The following is a 14,030-nucleotide window of genomic DNA, read 5'->3' on the forward strand; positions in this document are numbered from 1 at the left end:
AACAAGAGTATTGAGTATAAATGGTAACAAGTACAGTACAAATAGAGTTATATAGCAGGCTAGCCCAGTTTTCTAGTACCTACCTCAGTAATATGAAACATAATAATGGGCACATATAACAATATAGGTATATATTTATGACTGAATTGGAAAAATAGAATTAAATTGGTAGCTTTCTTATTGATGACTAGGAATTTTCATTTTCTTTATTAGTCCCTCCCTATCCCTTTTTATTTAATACTGGGAATTACTAGCAAGACAAATATTATATTAATAAATGTTCCCACCTACAGAAGTTGAAAGCCTCTGGGAAATCTCATGGCTGGTCAACAACTGGTAGCTCAAACCCAGAGTAGTCAATTCCTAGAATTATGTTATCAATAGGCTATAATCCAAGGCCCTTTAAACATCAATTGGCAATGGCATGAGTTAGACACATTTTATTTTATTTTATTTTATTTATTTATTCACTTATTTATTTTGGTTTTTGGGTCACACCAGCAGTGCTCAAAGGTCACTCCTGGCTCGATACTCATAAATTGCTCCTGGCAGGCTCGGGGGACCATATAGGATGCCGGGATTTGAACCACCATCCTTCTGCATGCAAGGCAAATGCCTTACCTTTATGCTATCTCTCCTGTTCATTTTATTTTTAATTATTTATTTATTTATTTATTTATTTATTGGTATTTAGACCACACCCAGCAGCGCTCAGGTTTACTCCTGGCTCTGCACTCAGAAATCACTCCTGGCAGACTGGGAGATCATATGGGATCCTGGGTATCAAACCTGAGTCTCTCTAGGGTTGGCCTCATGCAAGCAAACGCCTTACCTCTGTGCTATATCTCTGGTCCCTAGACAGCATTTTAAAAAGATGCATATGGAGTACTAAAACTAAGACATTCTGACTTAGTACCCACCATCCCAATTATAATTAGCTTAATACAGAGTATTACTTGCATTACTTGTGGTGCTACTCAAAATTGAAGTGGAGTATTTTCAATGTTTTCATGTATTTCCAAGGGCATAGATATATAGGTAAATAATAGTAAAAGCACTTACAATTTTTGGAGGTTATGTAGTCACATTTGTTTCTTTTTTGACTTTTTATTTCATCACCATATTATACATTTTTTTCATACTGGGGTTTCAGTTATAAAATATACACCACCCATCACTAGTGTAATCTTCCCACCACCAATGTACCCTCATTTCTCTCATCACTTCAAACCCCTTCCTGTCTCTCAGAAAGGCATTCCGCCTCTCTCCCTCACTATCATTGTCATGGTAGTAGATATTGTGGTAAGTGCTCTAGCCGCATTCATAGCTCTTTGTGGCAAGCTCCATAACATGAGCTGATCTTCTCAGAACACATCTCCATTGTTTCTCAATATTATTAATGTACTGTCTTTTATATTTCTTATACCCCACATCTCCATCTGGCTCATTTCACTCAGCATAAGAGTCTCCATCTCCATCCACGTATAGGTAAATTTTATGACTTCATTTATTCCTAATAGCTGCATAGTATTTCATTATGTAAATGTACCACAGTTCCTTTAATCACTCATCTATTGTTGGACATCTGGTTGTTTCCAGATTCTGTCTGTTATAAATAGTGCTTCAATATATATAGGGGTGCAGAGGGCATTTTTGTATTATGTTTTTTGTGTTCCTAGGGTATATCACTTGGAGTGTATAGCTGGAACATATGAGAGTTCAATCTCCATCTTTTTGAGAAATATTGTTATTGTTTTCTACAAAGGTTGAACTAGATAACATTCACGACAACAGTGAACAATATTTCTTTTCTTCTTGCATCTCCACCAGCACTGGTTGTTCTTGAAATGTGCCAATTTCTGTGTGTGAGATGATACCTTATTGCTGTTTTGATTTGAATGTCCCTAATTACTAGTGATTTGTAGCATTTTATTTGCCTTTTAGGTATCTGCATTTCTACTTTGAGGAAATATCTGTTTAAATGCATCTAATAAAGGACTAGTAACCAAGATATGCAAGGTTTTAACAGAAATTAAGAAAAATATATCTAACCCCTATTAAAAAATGGGGAGAATTAAAAAATACCCCTCCCTATTCTACAATGAATTAATTATTAGCTTTGTCATTTATACTTTTGTCATTAAGTATAATATTGTTATATATATTGTTTATATATAGTTTTACATTAGAATATAAATATAATTATATTTATTATTATACAGTTTTATAATGATAAAACTATTGTGAGTTTTCCTTGATCATATAGCAGATTCTCCTGCAGTTGGGTCAATCCTTTTCATTCCCTGAGGCCTAAAATTTTCTGTTTTAAGTGTCATCTCAGCTGATTCATCTTTTGTAGCTTACCATCTAACAGTACTTTTGACTTTAGGACTTAAGTGTTCCAGTATTTTCTTTATAAAAAATGACTAAATATTAAAAATATTAAATTAATTCTAGGTAAAATTCTTCTTTGATCTTCTATCTTTAAAAAATTGTAACAATGGTTATCAAGTATAAAATTAATACTAAAATGTAATGTATAAGATAAAAACATATATTCATGAGCTATATACCTAACAATGTTGAAAAAGAAGAACAGGGCTGAAACAGAGACACTACTAGATTTGGGGTCAAGGATCAGATAGTGAGAGCTCAGAATTTGGTATTTGAGAGATAAAAGAACTAAGCACCTACAAAGATGGAAGTTAGCCAGGAACGGTATTTACTGGGATTGGCTATGTTGTCCTACTGTGAAATAGAAGTCTGATAACAAACAAACACAAATGTGTCTCTGGTTTCTAATACTACACATTTTGGCAAGCTGTTAGCCCAGTGAAGCAAGAGGACCTTGCATATACAAACTCGGTAGGTGAACCAAGCTGCCTATGGACTTTTTGATTGAGTCTGCATTATCCCCAAATGCCACTCTAGGTAGGAGCTATGAAACGCCATCTGGAATGCTAGGGGCAAGCACAGGAGTGATGGAGGAAACCATACAACTATTAGTATAAAAGTAATTCAAGAAGAAATAGTAAACAAACAAATAAATGAATAAATAGTTGTTTGAATGGAAAATATTTCTAAGGATGCAGTGAGATCCTGTCATAGAAATAATATGAACATAGAGATGAACTACCATGTGACTAAAGAGCTAAGAAGAGCCTCAAACACACAAGAAAAAGTTTTATTAAATGACCCCAGAAAGTAATTCCAAAATATAGTTTTTGCAAAAGAATTTAAAAAGTATTGGTAATTATATATGAAATAATCCCTAAAAATAAAATTATGGTAATTGTCCAGATTATTTAAGATACTCAACAAAAAGAACTAAACAAAGTAATCAGACTTTATTTTTAAAAGGCATGATAAAATCAACCTATTTAAGAGCTACAGTCATTGGAATAAATTTTGACTTTAGGAAGCCCATCTAGAACAAAATAAAAACTACAGAAAATTATGATTGCTTATTTCTAATTATTTGCATAAAAGTGATGTAAATAAAGAGGTAAATATTTATCAGTGATAAAAATATTAAGTTATTACATAAATACTAAATGCACTTTTAAAGTTAATCTGTATATCACACAAACGTTACCGTTTTAATTATGCAATTACTATTTTACTAGAAGAATATATTCTAAAAAAATTATACTTCCAGAAAATACTGGGTATTTTTATTCCCCTTACTCTGGCCAACTTTGGGAAGCACAGGAAAAGGAAAAATGAGAAAATTGGTATTTTTCACCAAGTTTAGAGCAGCCATCCATCATTTTGCAAACCATTTACCACTTTGGTAAATATATATATATATATATATATATATATATATATGTGTGTGTGTGTGTGTGTGTGTTTGTATACATATATGTGTATAGGATATATCTACATAGATTTTTTTAAATTAAAAAATATTCTCTGGGGGCCAGAACAATAGCACAGCGGCAGGGTGTTTGCCTTGCATGCTGCCAACACAGGATGGACTTGGATTCAATTCCCAGTATCCCATATGGTTCTCTGAGCCTGCCAGGAGCGATTTCTGAGCACAGAGCTACGAGTAACTCCTAAGCAAGGCTGGGTGTGGCCCAATCCCCCCCCCCAAGTATATAAAAAACATTATTTGGCCAAATTAAATTAAAATCACTTATATTAGTTAAGAAAGAAAAGTTCAAGAAAAATAAATATTGTTTTAGAGCTTTTATTAATATATATTATGGTAAATACTTATACACAAACTTTTAGTTGTGTCTGGGATTAGACAGTTACTCCCAGCCATACTTGTCCTGGCTCTATGAATCTGCCCATTGTCTGGATACTGGTGATTGTGTGTTCAAAGGCAGTGATCAAATGCAGGCCCCTTAGCAAACAAACAACTTTTTTGTTTGCTAAAATTTCAGTCTCTTTTTCTCCACATTTTTGTTTATTTCTTTTGGAGTCATGTAAGGCAATACTCAGTGGTACTTCTAATTCTGTGCTCAGGTATTATTCTGGGCAGTACTTAAAAACATATCTCACTCTCCCACCTTTTTTTAAATGTTCTTCGTTTCATTTTATTTATATTCTAGATAGGGGCTCCTGCCTTTTTCAAAGAACCTTAAAACTTGAATAATTGTGTTCTGTCTCATATTCCTATGTCTTCCTACAAATTGAAAAGAGGAAAATAAAAGTGATGTGGCCCAGGGCCCAAGCAGTCTCAGGAGCATTGAGTGGAGAAAAGAATGGTAAGATCTATATATCCAAGCCACAGTCAATGACAATAGAATCAACAGACCCAAACTATAATAAGCTATACACAAAAATGACCCTTCAAATCAGTAGTTCTGGGGCCTAGGGGTGGAGTTATGGAATTCATGCAGGAAACTATTGTGGAGGGAGTCAACACTGGTGGTGGGAATGGCCCTAATTCACATTTCACTAAATGCCTGAAATACAACTGTGAATGACATGTAACTCACAATGGTCTCAATAAAAAAAAATTATAAAAAAAGACTATGTAATACTGCAGATTGAACTTGTCTCCAGTTGCATGAAAGACAACTACCTGACATGCTATGCTATCATACTGTCCTCATATTTTTCTGTATTAAATATAACAATCTCAATAGAAAAAAAATCTTTGTTTCTACCTCAAATATGTAGAAAATAGAATAAAATCAGACCCATGTGAGCAAAAAAAATTAAATAGAGCATTTGTGAACAAAGTTAAACACAATTGGGAATAGAAAAGGAAATGACTAATTTTAAAAGAAAAACAAACAGCAATAAACAAGAAATCACTATCAGAATTTGAAGATCTCACTATCATGATGCCAAAATTAGAATGTTAATAAAAAGCTAGGTTTAATAACATGAATGAAATGTACATATTCTTTAAAACCTAAAATGTATTACTATTCAAAATAGTCTAGTGAAACTGAATCATCTTAACATGTTTTTAATAGATAAATACTATCAACTTTTTAAAGAATCAAATATAAATTCTACATCTATTATCTTTATTTTTGGTTTCTTAGAAAATCTTGGTGGGGGCCGGAGAGATAGCATGGAGGTGAGTCATTTGCCTTTCATGCAGAAGTTCATTGGTACAAATCCCGGCTTCCTATATAGTCCCCTTAGCCTGCCAGGAGCGATTTCTGAGTGTGGATCAAGGAGTAATCCCTGAGTGCTGCTGGGTGTGACCCAAAAACTGAAAAAAAAAAAAAAAAGGAAAAGAAAAAAAAAAGAAAGAAAATATTGGTGGTTATTTTTTTGGATATAGCTTTCTTCAACTGGGCATCAAACAGCTTGACAAAATTCTTTCACAGTTTGATAAAATTCTTGTTATTTTTTAGTCAAAAATAATTTGTATGTTTTCTCTCCCATACCTTTGGAATACCTGTAATTCAAATGTTATTCCTCTTAATAGTCTTTCATATATCTTGAGTGCTATCTCCATTGCTTCAAATTCATTTTTAGTTTTGGTGGATCTTTTAGATGATTTGCTCTACCTTATAATTGAACAAACTGAGTCAACTTTTGGCATTTTTATTCACCTTACTTTGAATGCCTATTTTCTTTTTTTAAGCGGTGTATTATTTAATTTTAAGTTAATATCTGCACTTTGTTCACATTTTATATACTTTATAGTTTTGAATTTCTTTTATTCATAACCAGATTTTAGTAATCATTATTTTAACTGTCACTTGGAAGTTTTGAGATAGCTGACAAGTCTTATGTTGGTTGCATAGCTCTGCCATGTAATTTCTTTCTAAGTCATTGTCTAAATATATAATGTAAGTAAGATAACTATATGTTTTATATTTAATTATCCACATGAGCCTTGACCAGGTGTAGTAAATAGTACATATCTATAAGTGGTTGTAGCACTAAGATCAAACATTCAAGGTCAAGTTGAGTCAGCTTTTGGTGAATTGGTGAATCACAGCTTTCAGTGTGTGGCCTTTGCTCTGGCATTGGATTTATGAGTACTTGTTATGTGATTAGTATAAAGTCCCTGAGAGTAAGGGTCATCTATTTTTAAAGTTTGAGCAAGCCTAACCTGTAAGCTTGTATTCAAGTTTGCAAGTACCAATCTGGGAATTAATGCAGTTGAGTTGAAAAAGAGAATGTAACATCAATTTTAACTATTGACATAATATGTACTTTAGCCTGGTATAGAACAGAGTTCTGGGACAGCAAAGGGTATAGTAAGAAGTAAATGACTTATTATAGTTAAATATGCTTTGGAAAATCTGTAGGTAGAATATGAATATGAATTGAGTTGATTACAAAATGCTCACTGATATAAACAACTCAGTTTGTCTGCCAGTATTAAGTTATATTTGTAATTAAGTTTTTACCTGACAGTTATCCCAGATACTAAGAGAGAGGTATAATTCTTCTAAGAATTTATCCCCTGGATAAATTTAGACAGTATGTATGTAATAGTATTGATATCAAAAATATTGGAAGACTTGTCAAGAAGGCATCTGCTGATAACAATCTTTTCTATTTAAATCCTAGAGTCCCAAGCCTTCCATTTTATTCCAGAAAGTATAGAACTGTAGAATTTAGTACAAAAATATAAAATATCAAAACATCCCAAGGTAAAGTTTCACACCTTTAAAATATTTGTTTGGCATTGTTTGAATTTTGTTTTTGAGGCACAAGTTACAGTGCTTACATTTTACTTCTGGCTTTGTGCTCCAAGGTCAAGTCTAACAGGTTCTGGGGATAAGTGTGAGATTGGGCCTCACAACTGGACCTCCTATGTGTAATGGAAAAGATTTACCTTCTGTACTCCAGTCCTTAGAAATCTCTTTTAATGGTAACTATACAGTGAGATTTCTTCTTGCTCTGAGTGATTTTTCTCCCATCTCTCTTGGTGTTCTTTTTGTCCTTTGATTTTAATTTTTTGTTTCGCGGGGATACAGGTCCATTTTTTTGTTGATTATTTCTAAATTTGCTGTTGATTTGTGGATTTGCTGTGATTGCTAGAGGAGATAAATACAAGCTATCCACATCTGGCCATCTCAGGTCCATCCCCTCAGTCACTTTTTTAAAATTAAAATTATACTGAATACCATTTAGCAACATCTGTGCTTTTTATGTGCAAATTTCACTTTTGAGTATATTTTATGTCTATAGTTTTAAATTATATGTGATTCATAATAACATTGGCATCTTGTTAAGACCTTATGATCCCTATAAGATCAATTTTTGACTGAGAGATATATGAATTTATAGTCCACCAAGTTTGTTTGTGAAGCTATTGCTGCCAAACAGAAATTATACTTTTAAAAATATCACTATATGTAATCAAATTCTTTGTTATGGGAAAGTAAAGTGTATCAATGAAAAATCAGCAAGTAGACATTTTTAAATAGTGTATGTATACCTTCACTTTCTCCAATAATCAAATAATTAATTAATTAAACAGTTAACTTATTTTCTATATTGCAAAGATAGAAATCGTGGTGTATATGTGTAGGATGCAATTGGATTAGATATTTGGCTCTCTGAACTTTTAATGAGCCATTGAATACAACAATTTCATCATTTTATACAAAGCCCAGTTCCTAGAAAACTTTTCATGTTATTAATATTTAATGGAGGAGAAAAGTGATCTAGATTTTCTACAAGTGTTTTGAATTACTTAAAAAATCTTAATACCTCATTTTTAAAAAATGTGTCCACCCCGACCTTTGTTGTTAATATTTTTGTTCTTATTTTTTATTCTTGCTTTGTTTGTTTCACTATCTTCAAACATTTGGAAAAATTTTACATGTACAATTTTAGCTTATTTGGTCTAAAGGAATTAAAGACATAGAAGCTTTAAAAATGCTTAGGAGCACATTTATTAGACTATTACTTGTGATAATAAATTCTACATCATAGAAATAATATGAGTATGGACATAGAAAATTTGTGAAATTAGAAAGCTATACAAGGATCTGAAATATCAAAGGAATCATCAAATAAAATATTTGATTTTAAGACACAAAGCTTTGCATTATCCATTTAGATATTCTGTGAAGCTTTTATAAAATTTCCATGAAATCATTGTTAAAAAGATTAGTAAAATTTTAGAAATTGATAAAAAAAACTACTCATCATAAATTGCTCATATTTTAAACTATCAATCACTATAAATAACATAATAAAAAGTAAACATTGGTTTATAGCCCCAAATTAAATACAATTTAAATAATTAAAATAGGTGGTTATTTGTACTTCAAATGTATCACAGACATTTTTTAAATCTTTTTTTTTTGTTTTTGTTTTGTTTTGGGGCCACATCGGCGCACTCAGTGGCGCTCAGGGGTTACTCCTGGCTCTATGCTCAGAAATCACTCCTGGCAGGCTTAGGGGATCATATGGGATGCTTGGAACTGAAACTGAGTCTATCCTGGGTTGGCAGCATGCAAGGCAAATGCCTTACTGCTGTGCTATCACTCTGACCCTTTTCTTTTTTAAAAAACCTTGTATTCATCTTCAGTGGCAAAAATGTCTGTCTACACTCAATGAGATACTGAATTTGTCAAATAATTATCACAAAAGCTGGTCCTTTTACATTGCATTTTTGTTCATATTTATTTTTGCAACACAGGCAACTAAGTCACTACAATCAGTGATGCTCAGGGAATTCTGTATGGCTGAAAAGCACACCCAGGTCTTTCACTAATAAGTATATCTTCTAGTCCATAGAACTTTCTTCTGGACCTTATACTACATCATTATAAGTGCATCATTAACTCATAAGCATCTTAAATGTGTATCACTGTGATTCTTGTCCTTGTATATTATATATTTATATTATATGTAATATATATATATAAAGTTTAGAAATGTTATAATATCACAATAACTTGATGAAAATAGAGTTTCTACCTCTGTACATGATCCATATGGTGAAAGTCTGGGACAGGTTGGGACTGGGAGAATTAATTATCAGCACCTACACAGCAATGGTTGTGTCCACAAGATGTGAAGGGCAACTTTTAGGGTCTTCCAGAAGCCAAATTGTTTCACAATGTGTGAGAACAGGTCTCCACCACCAGAATTCTATTTTTGGGGAGTCACACCCAGCAGTGCGTAGGGGTTATCCCTAGCTCTGAGTTCAGAAATTGTCCCTGCCAAGCTCAGGGGACCATATGGGAAGATAGGATTCGAACCACTATCTCTCTTGCATGCAAGGCAAATGCTCTACTGCTGTGCTATCTCTCCAGCCCTGCCACTAGAATTCTAGAGCAAGAATTGCACGTTACAAGACAGGAAAACAAACCCTAATCTCATCACAAGCATTCCCCTTTTATTATTATTCCTTTCAGAAAATAATTTCAAGAGGAGGTGAATCAAGCAAATCAGTTTTATTGGCAGAAATTCACAAAGAAAAGTGTTATAGCTTCGAAAGAGAAAATAGTCCAAAATGTCTTGGTCTGAATTTCTTTGAGTATATGAAAGTTAATCTAGATGTAATCACAGGAAAAAGCTTGAGTTTTTGATGGTCCTTTCATATTTTTATCATGACCTTTAGGTCTGTCTAGCTCTCTGTTTTGAGGCATTTACAGATAGATAAATGAGGCTGATTCTGCTTCTGCTGGTGCCTCACTTTCTCTGTCTCTAAAGAGCTTACATGCCTTTGTGGTTACTTCAGGGTTGAACAATTCTTCAAAGTGTTATTATTCATTTTTTACTGTTTCATTTTGTCTTGGAACCACACCTAAATGTGCTCAGAGCTTAATCTTAATCTTAATCTTAATCAAGAATCATTCCTATTGGGGTTTGGGAGCACATATAAGATGTGTCATCAATTGCATAATTGCATGCAAGAGAACCTCTCTACATACTGTACTATCTCTCCTGAATTAAATTTTATTCTTCCAAAATTCATTACCAGAGCCTTGCTAAATATAATCTGGATTGGCAATTTGGGCAATAAAGAGAAGTTCAAGGCCTTAGTCAATGCATCTATTCACACTCATTTACACATACACTCACACACACACATGTTCTGGCAATGCATCAGATTAATTTTCTGCACTAGGACATAATTTTAATAATGTCAGATACAATTAGTGTAATCTACATTTTATTAATTTCAGAGGCTATATAAGTAAAACAAAAATTAAACAATGGGAGCAGACTGATAGCTCAGTGGTGGGGCATTTGCCTTGCACACAGCTGACCCAGGATGGACCTCGGTTCCATCCCTGGCATTTTATCTGGTCCCCCAAACCAGGAGTGATTTCTGAGAGCATAGCCAAGAGTAACCCCTGAGCATCACTGGGTGTGGTCCAAAAACTAAAATAAAACCAAAACAAAGCAAAACATTGGGGCCACTAGAGAAATAGAACACCAAGTAGGGCATTTGCTTTGCATGTGTCTGACCAGGATTCCATCACCAGCATCCCATATGGTCTATCAAGCCTGTCAGGACCAATATGAGAGTAGAGCCAGAAGTTACCCCAGATCTCCACCAGTTGTAGCCTGTAAGATAAAAAAAAAAGCAAACTTGTTCAAAATCATCATATAAAATTATATGTATATTGTAACAATTATCATGTGAAAAGTAATGAGTATCAACCACAAATTAAATATGACATTGATAACTTTAAGTTGTGGGGTCCTGGGTTCTGAATAAGGAGGGATGCCATTTTGTAATGACACATGTTCAGCTTCTCCTTGTTTCTCAACAAGGAAGGATGTCATTTTGTAATAAATCACACATGTTAAAATTTTTCAAGCTTGTTTTTCATTAACAGCACCCCAAACTACCTGTCCATACCAGGTAAAAAGTTATAGATTGCAGCCAATAGTTTTAAAGCTCATCAGAAGCTAAAACCTTCCTATATGCCCTCCCTATATAATCTGACCTGTTACCATGGATGGGGTACTCTTCTCTAGAAGATGGCCTTGACAAATCAGTATGGGGTTTGTGGCTGATGAAATAAAGTTTTTGTTTTACTTTACACTACTCCAGTAGTGTAGTCTGGTCCTTTAAACTCCAGACCCTAACATTGGTTCTTAGTATTTTTGGTTTGCTACAACTAACAATATGCATTTCAAACAAAAGTAATGAATATAATGCAGGACTTTGAATACACTTTTTCAAATATTTAGAGAATAGAAAGTTGATGTTATTGAAAGAGGAAACCTCATTTTTTTCTTGCCAGCAGTTCCATCTGTACCAGTTGACTCATCTCTTACTTGATCTCAAGCTCCTGGCTCATACTTTAAACATTCATGACTGCACCGTAGAAGCTGCCTCAGAGCTTAGACTCAGTGAAAAACTAAAATAATAGGTAATGCCTAAAGCAAATGACTAAACCCAAAGAAATCAGATGAACCTGACCACTTGTAAGATCTTTGCAGTCTCTGTAATAATTTCATCAATTGAGAAGGAATGCAAAGAACCTTTTAAGATCTTTAAAAACTTAGTTTTCCGGGCCCGGAGAGATAGCATAGCGGTGTTTGCCTTGCAAGCAGCCGATCCAGGACCTGTTGGTTCAAATCCCGGTGTCCCATATGGTCCCCTGTGCCTGCCGGGAGCTATTTCTGAGCAGACAGCCAGGAGTAACCCCTGAGCACCACCGGGTGTGGCCCAAAAACCAAAAAAAAAAAAAAAAACTTAGTTTTCCTATTAATCCTGCCAACACACACACACACATACACACACACACACACACACACACACAATAAGCCATATTAACTTAGTCCTATATTAAGTTTACCCACATTCAGAGAGTTTTTTCTCTAATTTCTATAAACTTTTCTACATCCTATGAGTCTGAGCATCAAGAATGAAAATATTGGGGACAGAGAGATAGCATGGAGGTAAGGTGTTTGCCTTTCATGCAGAAGGATGGTGGTTCGAATCCTGGCATCCCATATGGTCCCCAGAGCTGGCAAGACTCGATTTCTGAGCATAGAGCCAGAAGTAACCCCTGAGCACTGCTGGGTGTGACCCCAAACAAACAAACAAACAAGAATGAAAATATTGAGGAACCTGAGAATCTTAGAAAACCAAAGAAACCTGCATCATTATCTACCTGTTTAACTACAGATTTAAGTGTTTAGAAAAGACTGTATTACTTTACCACATTTTTATTTCTCAATTCTTTGATGTTTGTTTCATATTTATATTAATGGTATTCTTTAGATGATTTTCAAAGGTATATTGCTTTATGATCATGAATTTCCACACATATTTTTCCTCTGACCTGAAGTCAGTGATTTCTGTTAAAATAGTTTTTCTTATGCCATATACACATTCAGGGCACTCAGAATGGCCCAAGGTCTGCCAGTGCTGCGACTATTTTAGCAACAACATTCTATCAAATATTGCTTTCTTTGCTGGAAAATATGAACACTAAACTTTCCTCCTGGTTTTTTTTATGACATTCTTTAGTCTAAAACCTGAACAAAATATAATTTTTATGCTGTCTTGCAATAGCAAAAGTAAAGCTTTGGAACAGTTAGCATTTATAATGCAAGGAGATGATTTTACACTACAATGGAAGACTAGAAAATGGAAAAGGATTAACAAGGCATAGAGTATTCAAGAAAGTCAAAGAATTTTCAATGTCCAACATATACTACAAAGAAGAGAGAACAGTTTTTTCACTTAGTACTTTGGTTTGCTTTGGGAGCTAGAAAATGAAATGTGGATGGAAAATAAATGAAACTGAATGAAACACATTGCTTTATTGTAGTAGCAAAGGTAACAAATGATCAATGCTGGTGATAGTGTAGATGAAATAGAAAAAGTGTTGCCTATAATGACCTGTAAATGAAAGAAGGAATTTATTTCTCTTTTTATTCTTTATATATTCTAAATTTTTTGTGTTCTTGATTTGCTAGTCAGGAGGGGGGATATCTGTAAAAATATAAAAATAATTTAGACTTATATATTAATTTATTTATTTTATTTTATTTTATTTATAAATCCATTGTGATCTATACAGTCTTTTATAATTAAATTTCAGATACACAGTGAATCTGGACTATTCCGACTACCAGTTTTGACCTCCATCTACTAAAGATCCCAGAGTACATCCTATACTATTGCCCTCTCCTCCCAAAACTTGCCAGTATAACAGGCCCATTTAAGTTTAGATTGTTAAAATATAGGTCTCTTGATTAACTGTTGTTGACTTTGGCTTAGATATTTAGTTCTTTTTTTTCCTCCACCAATACTTCTGAGACCACTTGTCCCCTAACCCCCATATTTTTTAAATAAATTACTATGAATTTTTGAAAATTATTTCATAGCATTCTAAAAACAAATGTTAAGAAGAAAACATACTAATCAGTCTAAACGAAGGCCCTATATTGGAAATAAGTGTACTCTCTTTTTATAAATTTTATTTATATCCTTTATTATGCTGTGGTTTCACAAAGACAATAGTTTAAGTTCAATAAAAAGAAAGAAAAAAGACTTCTAACAAACATATTTGAATTTGGAGTTACATAGACATATATATGAAAGTTTATGTACGCTATTCTCTAGTCAGTTGTATTTTGAATCATATCACAAATAACAGAACATTTAG

The sequence above is a fragment of the Suncus etruscus genome, chromosome 16 (assembly GCF_024139225.1).
Source record: "Suncus etruscus isolate mSunEtr1 chromosome 16, mSunEtr1.pri.cur, whole genome shotgun sequence".
Classification (NCBI taxonomy): Eukaryota; Metazoa; Chordata; class Mammalia; order Eulipotyphla; family Soricidae; genus Suncus; species Suncus etruscus.